Genomic DNA, 9,531 nt, shown 5'->3' on the forward strand with positions numbered 1-9,531 from the left:
AAAAAATAACTTTTCGCAGACTTGAAAATTTGAATTTCTATTTTAGATTTTATCAACTGAGTGGCGCTTGCCTAGTGTTTGTTTCCATCCTCTTAGTCTTGGATAGGACAGGAAGAAACAGAAATATGTGTATGCCATTCGACGCTAAACCATTTGGCGCAAGCTTCTCAATGTCAAAAATCCTGTGCCAACTTTGTGTCAAATTTCTTCATGCCGTGATTGGAGTTTGTGGATGTAAAGAATTTGGTGTTTTTAATTTTTTGACCTGCAATTGCCTAAGTTGGTTGAATGTTTAGCTTAAGCGAAATTTTGGAGCGCATGGTAAATAAGATAGCTATGGTGATTTGCCAATCGTTGCACAGCTAAGCACATGATTTTGATGTTTATGCTGAATTTTAGTCATTTCAACCAATTCACTCGATTTTTTGTAGATGCACTTATACAGGATTGGTCAACAAGATCCAAAAGTTCAAGTGTTTGAAAAAAGTGACATAAAAATTAAAAAATCAGCTTGTCTGTGCCCAATAGTTGCACAGGCAAATTTTGTGTCGTGCATAATGTTGTCCGATTTTTTCCAATGGTTGCCGTTTTAAAAATCAGTCACCATGAGGTCGAATAGGCTGATATTTGTTACGGAAGCTTATTATGAGAACTTCTAGTTCAAATGCAATCTAATTTTTAGACGGCCCCTTATGAGAGGGGGGGGGGGGGGTCTTTCATAAACCGGCCAATGCACTTTCTAATTCCAATTCGGCTCAAAAAAAAAAACCCAAAGCCGCGTTTGGGTTTCTGGAATAGCATTCATCACACGTGAAGTTTTCTCAGAAACTCAAATCCACCTCTTACTCTTAAGTCGCCAGAAGCCATTTGAGTGGAGTGTTATTTAACCTAATTTGCCTAGAGTTAAGCCGTTTTTGTATATGTCCTACCAACAACAAATTTTATGTCTTAAAAACCCCATAGAATGAACTGAAAGGTATTTAATGCTTAATTTTTAAGTGGCTATTAACAGGTGAAAAGATTAGAGAACGTGATCTGTTTTGCCCCCTTTTACCCATATGAAGATGATGCGATTTTATAAAACAAATGTTTTAGGACTCACTTGGAAGTCGATCGATTTTTACATAATGAATCTCAATTTAAAACTTGAAAATGGGCACAACCACGCTCAAAGTTTCAGATCGTTTGACTGATTTATGCTCATGATATACAATTTTGTAAAAGAATTTTTTTCGAAAAATTAATTGATTTAAATATCTTTTTCATATAAGTAGGTTTATTTGTAATTAATGTTACCTCTGTAGCACTTCATCAATCTTCAGGAAACAATCACATCACATAGAAATGCTTTCCAAGAGTTTTCCGGCTGAAAAACTGTTTTGGATCAAATTAAGTTTCACATAGCCATGACTGTTTATTTTTCTGGGTGATAAGGGAGAAATAAAGCTTCACATAGATGTCTTCAGGGACGGCAACTCGACGGCAGATTCGAATTCCTGAGAAAATTGCACGTCAGATAAGTAATATTTCAGGTCTTCCAACCTTCGACTTTTAGTTTTTGGGATTAAAATTCTTTTAAATTTGTCGTCACGAAATTAGAGAAACAGATTTTTTCAGAACAGCTTTTAGATTCTTTGCATAAGATGTTGAGTAAATGGTCAGGATAAAGCGTTTCAAAATAAATCTGATCTCTCAAAGCAATGCAGTTGAGTTCACTTAGACACTTTTCAGACAATGCAATTTCCCCACTTTCATACATACATAAGTTTTTTCAACGAGTTTAATAATTTCAAAACTTCATTTTAAGATTTGACGGTAGAAAAAATAAACTAATGGATATATAAGATGTCTTTGAATTATTGGATTAATTTTAAAAATCATCATTGAGTGCAAAAATTGTGAAAATTCTGAGAGGAAAACAATTAACTAAAACACAGAATTTACTAAAACTAATAAATAAACGTAAATATCCACTTTTTCAGAAAAAAACATGTCATATCAATAGACAATTCGAGTTGCTTTAGTTGCATGCATTCAATGAACGTGTTCAATTTTGTATGACAATTTTTATGCAAGAAGAACTTTTCGCATGTACAAGAAATTAAAATAAGTTTGAAATGAATTTTGTTTTTAATTTCTGATTTTGCCCATTCTTAAGAATTATTGTTTGCCAGCATGAGAAGAAGCAAAGTATTTCACGAAAAATTTATAACCACTTTGAAATAAAAAATCGTAATCCATTGAAAAGTATTGTAAAATTGCAGGATTTGCTTTCTGAAGCTTTTAATAATTTCATGACATGTTGTTGCGAAAGTTTTAAATCATCACACTTATTGGGTATTCTAATGCGATTATTTTCATCCGGTTAACAGCTTTCAAATCAGCTGTCAAAACACTAAAATTAAAAAAATATTTACCTTTTTTGAATTTTTTGTACAACAACGAATATCATTTCTAGGATACAAGTTAGGTTTAGTTTTTGTTCACATGCAATGTATTGCAAGAACCAAGAAATATTTTAAAAATACAAAATTATGTTTTTTGAACTTGTACTACATCTCTGATGGTTTTTGAATGTAAATTTGAACTTTTCCGTACAAGCCTTCTTACTAATTCAAAAACACGTTGATATAATTCAGGACTTTATCATTCGCTTCCAAAATTTTTAATTGCTATTTTTAGCTGTAAAAACAACCAAACAAAGTTATTGGAGGTATACGAATTTAAAAATTAGAAATTTTCAAACAAATTTTGCAGCGAAATTATGTACAACAATGGGGCAGGAGGAGATTGAGCGGACCAATTGTTGCACGATCCAACATATTTTCTGGTTAAGTATGGATCATAATCTTTTTACAAAATCATTGTGTTAAAATTGTCCAACAAACGTTTCGTATAGAAAACTGATACGAAAAATGTTTTGTTCTGACGTAAAACCTTATTTGCCGTAGAAGGAATGTTAAGGTTTTTGTTAACAATTAGCACAAAAACCACGCGAAAAAAACAAGAAAAATTAAAACTGTCGTCAGATACACACTTACCAGAGAAAATATCACAAAAGCTTCATTTCATCATAAAACATTCTGAATTACATGATTCAGTTATTATTTTTGAGGAAAAGTTGAAAAACAGCTGAAATATTGACAATTTAAGTCATGCAGTGCAACAATGGGTTAGGGGACAACGATGGGCAAATCACCCTGCCTATTTTTTAGATTAGCTCCAATATACTTTTCGTCAGCTCTTAGGACCGCGATTTACTTGTTTGTTGTTTTTGATTAGTTTGAAATTATGAAGATAAAAATCCTCACAAAAATAGTCAAAACTCGTTTATGACGAAATTGTTAACTGAAGTTGTGATCGAGATTTAATTTCATCCTTCACTATATATGTGCGGTTTGGAGCCAAAATTTCTTTTGAAAATCTTAATTACATAAGTGCGTAGAGTGGGGTGGGGTAAAGGTACGATCTTAATGCTATCGTTTTTTTCAGAAAATCAATAACTGCAATTTGTTTCCTTATTGTTTTATCTCTCTAAAAAAACAAAAATTACAAAGATAATCGAATGACGGATTTTAGAGCATTAGTAAAAATTCCATCCGTTATCTGAACGTACTGTTACTCCACCTCTAGTGCAAAAGTTCGAATGATGTGTGGTAACTAATAATTAAAGGTTTGAAGAACCTCTTAGCTGAATGCAACTATGATTTCAAAGTAGTCGAAGATTCCTTTGAATTCAGCTACAGTATTTGAAAGACCCAAATACTAGTATTTCACTAGCTACTTGCTAGCATCCTCAGTGCATCCTCAAGTCGATAATCCACTGAGGATGCTAGCAAGTAGCTAGTGAAATACTAGTATTTGGGTCTTTCAAATACTGTAGCTGAATTCAAAGGAATCTTCGACTACTTTGAAATCATGTGTGGTAAAATTATGACCTGTCAAAATTCCACATTTCTGAATGAAGTCAAGTGAAAAATTATTTAATATCAATGTTTGCACAACACCAGCTTCTGTGTTCACTTCTGATACAAATCCTATATATCCTCACTAATTGTCCATATTTACAAGGTTTAAAAAATAATTTATCATAGTGTTTGAGCAATTTTTCGCGCGAGCAGATGTTTGTACCTAGGTACAAAAATATGCGCCGATGTTTCCAGTGCATTAAAAAAAATCCGTTTAGATTTGCTTTGGTGGGCCTATAATAATTCGTGCTTTTGGTGGTTGTTGATAACAACTAAATGAAAAAAATAACACTTTTATTGAAAACCAAGAACTTTGTTCTATTAAACATGTTTCACCTTTATTTTGAATTTTACATCATTAAGGCAAACAAAACCAATTAGGGAGGAGCGGGCTATATGCGCCTATTAAGCAGAACACTGATTTTAATCAAATATCACATCGAATATGTGTACAAAAACTATATACACGTGTGCAGGCATCTGTTTTCTGTACATTGGAGTAATTTTTATGTTAAAATTTTCTTCTGTTTCCAAAAAACGATTTTATTATAAGTGTTGTCTAAAATGCCGAGCCTCAAACCGTGCGCCTATTTATGTTTTGAACAAAATTTCTGTTTTTGGGCAATATTTCCGTATAATTTCATTGAAACTGCTAGAAAGTAATAATTTCCGTACGATAAAGCTAAAGTTTGATAAAAATCTATGAATATTATAATTTTATGGAATAAAACAAAAGTTAGGGTTGCCATGCTATGGAGGCAGTTCGTCCATGAGAAAAACGTATCAAATCTGTTTTTGGATCTTCAATTCTCTCTCAAGATGTTATTCAGAACTTAGATTTGAAGGTTCAATAATAAAAGCCATTTATTTATTCTATTTAAACCTGTTATTTTAGGATGGATGCATTTTACAAACATAATGGGGGCATACAAAAACACTCTATTATTTCCACTATATAATCATTATTAAACCTCCACAAAAGCTGAAATATGTTTAATTTCTTAAGTTCATTTGAGTAAGAAAACAAAAACCATCCTAGTTTTTGTTTAAACAGCTTCTTCACGTATAAACTTTTAATAATCGAAATAATACATCAAAATGTATCAAAACCTTGTATGATTTTTTAAATTTTTTTGAGTTTATAAATTCATAAATTCTTTCTTGCCTTATGTTCTAAGCGTATCACCCTCAAAATGCATTGGTCAGATAAGCTGTCTAGTCAGCCATTTCATCAAACAGCCGTAGGGTCATTTAACCCGATAGGCCATTTAGAAAACCTTTCCCCTAACCTCATTTTATCTAGCATTTTTCACTTAAAAGAACAATTATGCCTGGATGTAGGCAGTTTTAATCAGTATCCAACCACGCCAGATTTTGGAATTTTTCTATATTAGTTTTGCGATAATCTAAAAAGGCTCGTACTTTTACTCCACCTTACTCTAACTAAATTTAAATTATTTTCACATGCTTTCTTGGTAAAACGCGATATCGTGAAATTAGTTGGTAAAAAAATTCATTACATGTGTTGGTTTCTGATTCATTTAAATACTATGAACCGGCCCAATGAACCAGATATTGGCATTTGTGTGATGATTGCCAACGAACCGATCTGTGTGGCCCCGAGTCGAATTGAAAGGTGTGTAAGGTTTGCTTCAACCCCCCACACGGGCTCGTTGAAGTCTAACGTGTTGGAATAAATCTATTTGTTGAATCGATTAACGCGAACCCAAGACAAAAAATCCAAAGATCTAGTAAAAAAAAAAACGCTGCTGTTGGTGTTACATTTTCTAGCGCTCATCCACCGAAGTGGGGCGTTAAACTTGAAAACGTTGCAATTTGTTCGAGAGAATTGTTGTTGATGTTGTTCGGAAATCAATAACGACGCTCTCTTGAGTCATTGCAATGTTGTGGTTATTTTTTTTTTTTTCGTTTCCACTCCCTACACTACGAGAGACAATCGAGGTCCGTTTAGCTCAGCTCAGCCCATAAAGAGACCTAATCAAAGCACGTGAATGGACGGATGGACATGGAAATACTTGTGGGGTGTTTTTTTTCCCTCCCCCGTTCGCATTCTCTTTCACTAAATTAGGAATCTTAGGGGTGGTGCATTGTTGACTTGGCATTGCATTGATGATTAGTATGCGCACAGTTCATTGGGTTGATCATCGTTTCGAATTGTAGGTACTGAAGAGTTGCCGTTGAATTGCGCGCAATTTAAACTCCCTTTCAATGCAATGTGTGATTGGTACAACAATTTAGGATTTCATATGCCAACTTGAAAAGGTTGATTTTCACTCCACTGAACAGAAGTCAATTAAGTTCCGAGGATTGTTGCACGAGGTATTTTTTACTGATTTGCAACAGGCGAATAACAAGGGTAGATATGAAAAAGTCTTCATCTGGTTTGATACCTTCTCAAAAGACATATATTCAAGTGAACCTGAGAGGCCATCTGTCTCTTAAAGACATCTTCAATTGTTCTTTCAACGATTTGAAAAATACATCATTCATCTACATCTATTAAAATTAACTTCTGTTTGTCTGTCTGTCTCGGAAACTCATAAACCGGTTTGTGTGAAACTTGGCATGGTGGGGAAGGTTCCTGTGAGAGGAGAATGAAGATACTTGATCCCTGGGGATACACGATTCCTCAGCTATATCTCAAACTGAATGTCTTGCATAGATCAAATGTTTGAAAAAATTGCCAAATAGAACAAAACAACAAACCTGTTATATTTAAAAAAAAAATTATTTTTTTTTTAACTATTGCACTTTGTTTGAAAAATCTAGCAAAATGTTTCTTTAACATTTCTTTTATCATTTTTAAATGTTTGCCACAAGAAAATTTTAATAAAAATATATTTATTTCATGTGTCTATCGTTAGAGTATGATATGAATTTTTAGTATGCCGTATTTCAAAGCAATAGTAAACTATCAATTTTCTTAGAAAAAGTTTTCAAATGTATATAATAGATTCACTTGATTCTTCGAGTCCAAAATGATATATTTTTCTTCTGAATGGATGTTGATCATTGCTAAGCACGAAATTATTTATATCTATCCAACAATTTTCTGATAAAAAGATTTTAAAAAGTGCTTTTATCTCAAATTAGAAAATTGTGCCAATAAGTATGCAATGACTATGGGATAGTAGACAAACTTTCAGAATTCTTTTGTCTGACTCTTATAAACTGTGAAATAAAACGAAAATGGCCGAAAGTCAGTGGAACTTTTATCTCTAGACTTTGCATGATTTTTGCTAAAGCTAAGGGCAACCCTGATTAAAGATTCAAGTCTGCTTTAATGAAGAATCAAGTCTCCTTTAACATTCAAAATATTACATTTTTTCTTGTTCCACGAAAACCCTTCTAGTTCATTTACGGGTTCATGTATCGATCTAACTTTTGCGGCATATCAACTTGAAATTACACGCTGGAAGAAAGATATGATGAAAATAAAGAATTTTAATCAAGCTTCCCCATTCTCCCCTACGGTTTAAGACTCTAAACAAAAGATAAAAGTTTGCATAACTCAAGAACAAATCAAACCAATGCACAGTGGTTCAGAAATGAAATTTAACGTTAAACAATTACTAGCGTCTTCCCCTTAAGTTTGATGCATTTGATGTCTTAGACAAACTTTTACAACAATTAAAGGCAGTCATTTTGACTGAAAAAAAAATTTAAAGGCGGCTCATAAGATTTCCGAGATTCAAAAATTATTTCCTAACCGTCCTTTCACGTCAATTAGTCCAGTAGATTCTGAGTTCTTGAAGAACAAATGTACAAATTCTCCCTATTTTTATAGAGATTTTGACGATTTTGAGTAACTTTCATACAAACGATTCAAACGCATTAATCACAAAATATATTTCCAGTTTTTTTTATATTGTGAAGATTGTAACATGAACTTTTAAATGCAATTAACTATAAAATTTTCGATTTGCTCCATTTTGAGTTATTGAAGTTAAAAAAAAAAGTCATTTTTCAACACACATTGCCTCCTATCTTCAAAACAAATACAAATTTCGGTCATCGGCTATGTGGAGCGATCTCGACGGAACGACTGGTTCGACGAGGAGTGTAGGAGGGTGATGGACGAAGAGAATGCCGCGCGGGCGGCAGTAGTGCAGAGAGGCACCCGTCGAAATGTGGAAAATCACCGACAGCGGAAGAGGCAGCGAGTCCGACTTTTTCCAGGAGAAAAAGCGCCGCCTGGAGGAGGAGAGCTCGAGGAGCTGGAGCAGGCTGCATCGTTCCCAAGAAACACGAAAGTTCTACCAGGAACTCAACGCATCCCGCAAAGGCTTCGTGCCGCAAGCCGAAATGTACCGGGATAAAGACGGAGGCATCCTGACGGACAATCGTGAGGTGATCAGAAGGTGGAAGCGGCACTTCGATGAACACCTCGGCGCACATGCAGGAGATCAAGACAGTGGGGGAAGGTACATCGCCGGCGTAGCCAACGACGAAGAGGAGCCACTCCCAACGATGAGTGAAGTTAAGGAAGCCATTCGCCAGCTGAATAGAAAACAAGTCGGCTGGGAAGGATGGCATCGCAGCTGAAGTCATCAAAATGGGCCCGGACAGGTTGGCGATTGCCTACACCGGTTGATAATCCGGATCTGGGACATAGAACAGCTACCGGAGGAGTGGAAGGAGGGGGTAATATGCCCCATCTACAAGAAGGGCGACAAATTGGATGTGAGAACTACCGAGCGATCACTGTCCTCAACGCCGCCTACAAGTGTTGTCCCGAATCCTACTCCGCCGCCTAACGCCACAAGCAAACAGATTCGTGGGAAGTCATCAGCCGGCTTCATGGAGGGACGGTCAACGACTGACCAGATATTCACATTACGGCAAATCCTCCAAAAATGCCGGGAACACCAAGTCCCTACGCACCATCTATTCATCGACTTCAAAGCCGCATACGACACGATCGACCGTAACGAGCTATGGAAAATCATGGACGAGAACGGCTTTTCCGGGAAGCTGATCAGACTGATCAAGGCGACGATGGATGGAACGTAGTGCTGTGTGCGGATTTCGGGTGAATCGTCGAGTTCATTTGAATCTCGCAGGGGGCTTCGACAAGGTGATGGTCTAAAGCTTAGTTCTTTTAGAAATGGGACAGTTACGAATGCGTGTATCTCAAAAACCTTTCGTTTGATCCAAAAACTTTCTATGAAGGAAATGAAGGTAATTTTATGATAATTCATGAAAAAATTTGAAAAAAATATTTATCGTTTTTTGTAAGAATAAATTCTACTTTATTCTTGGTACCTCCCATCAGCTAGCGCACACTTTTTTCAGTCATGATATTGATCAGTTTTTCAAACTAATACTCCGTCTAATCTGTATTTAGGTGGCTACACCCTCTTCCTTCAATTTCCGCTACTTTTTGGACCAATAGTTCTCTTTTAAAAGAAACTGAGGGCAATTTAGTGGATACAGATGTTTCGAAATTTACAAATTTGATTAATTTTGAGCCACTTTTTGAGCATTTTTAATGGAATTTCTGCTGGCAAAATCTGGCAATAACGAAGTAAAACCATCATGA

The sequence above is a fragment of the Uranotaenia lowii genome, chromosome 3 (assembly GCF_029784155.1).
Source record: "Uranotaenia lowii strain MFRU-FL chromosome 3, ASM2978415v1, whole genome shotgun sequence".
In the NCBI taxonomy this organism is placed as follows: Eukaryota; Metazoa; Arthropoda; class Insecta; order Diptera; family Culicidae; genus Uranotaenia; species Uranotaenia lowii.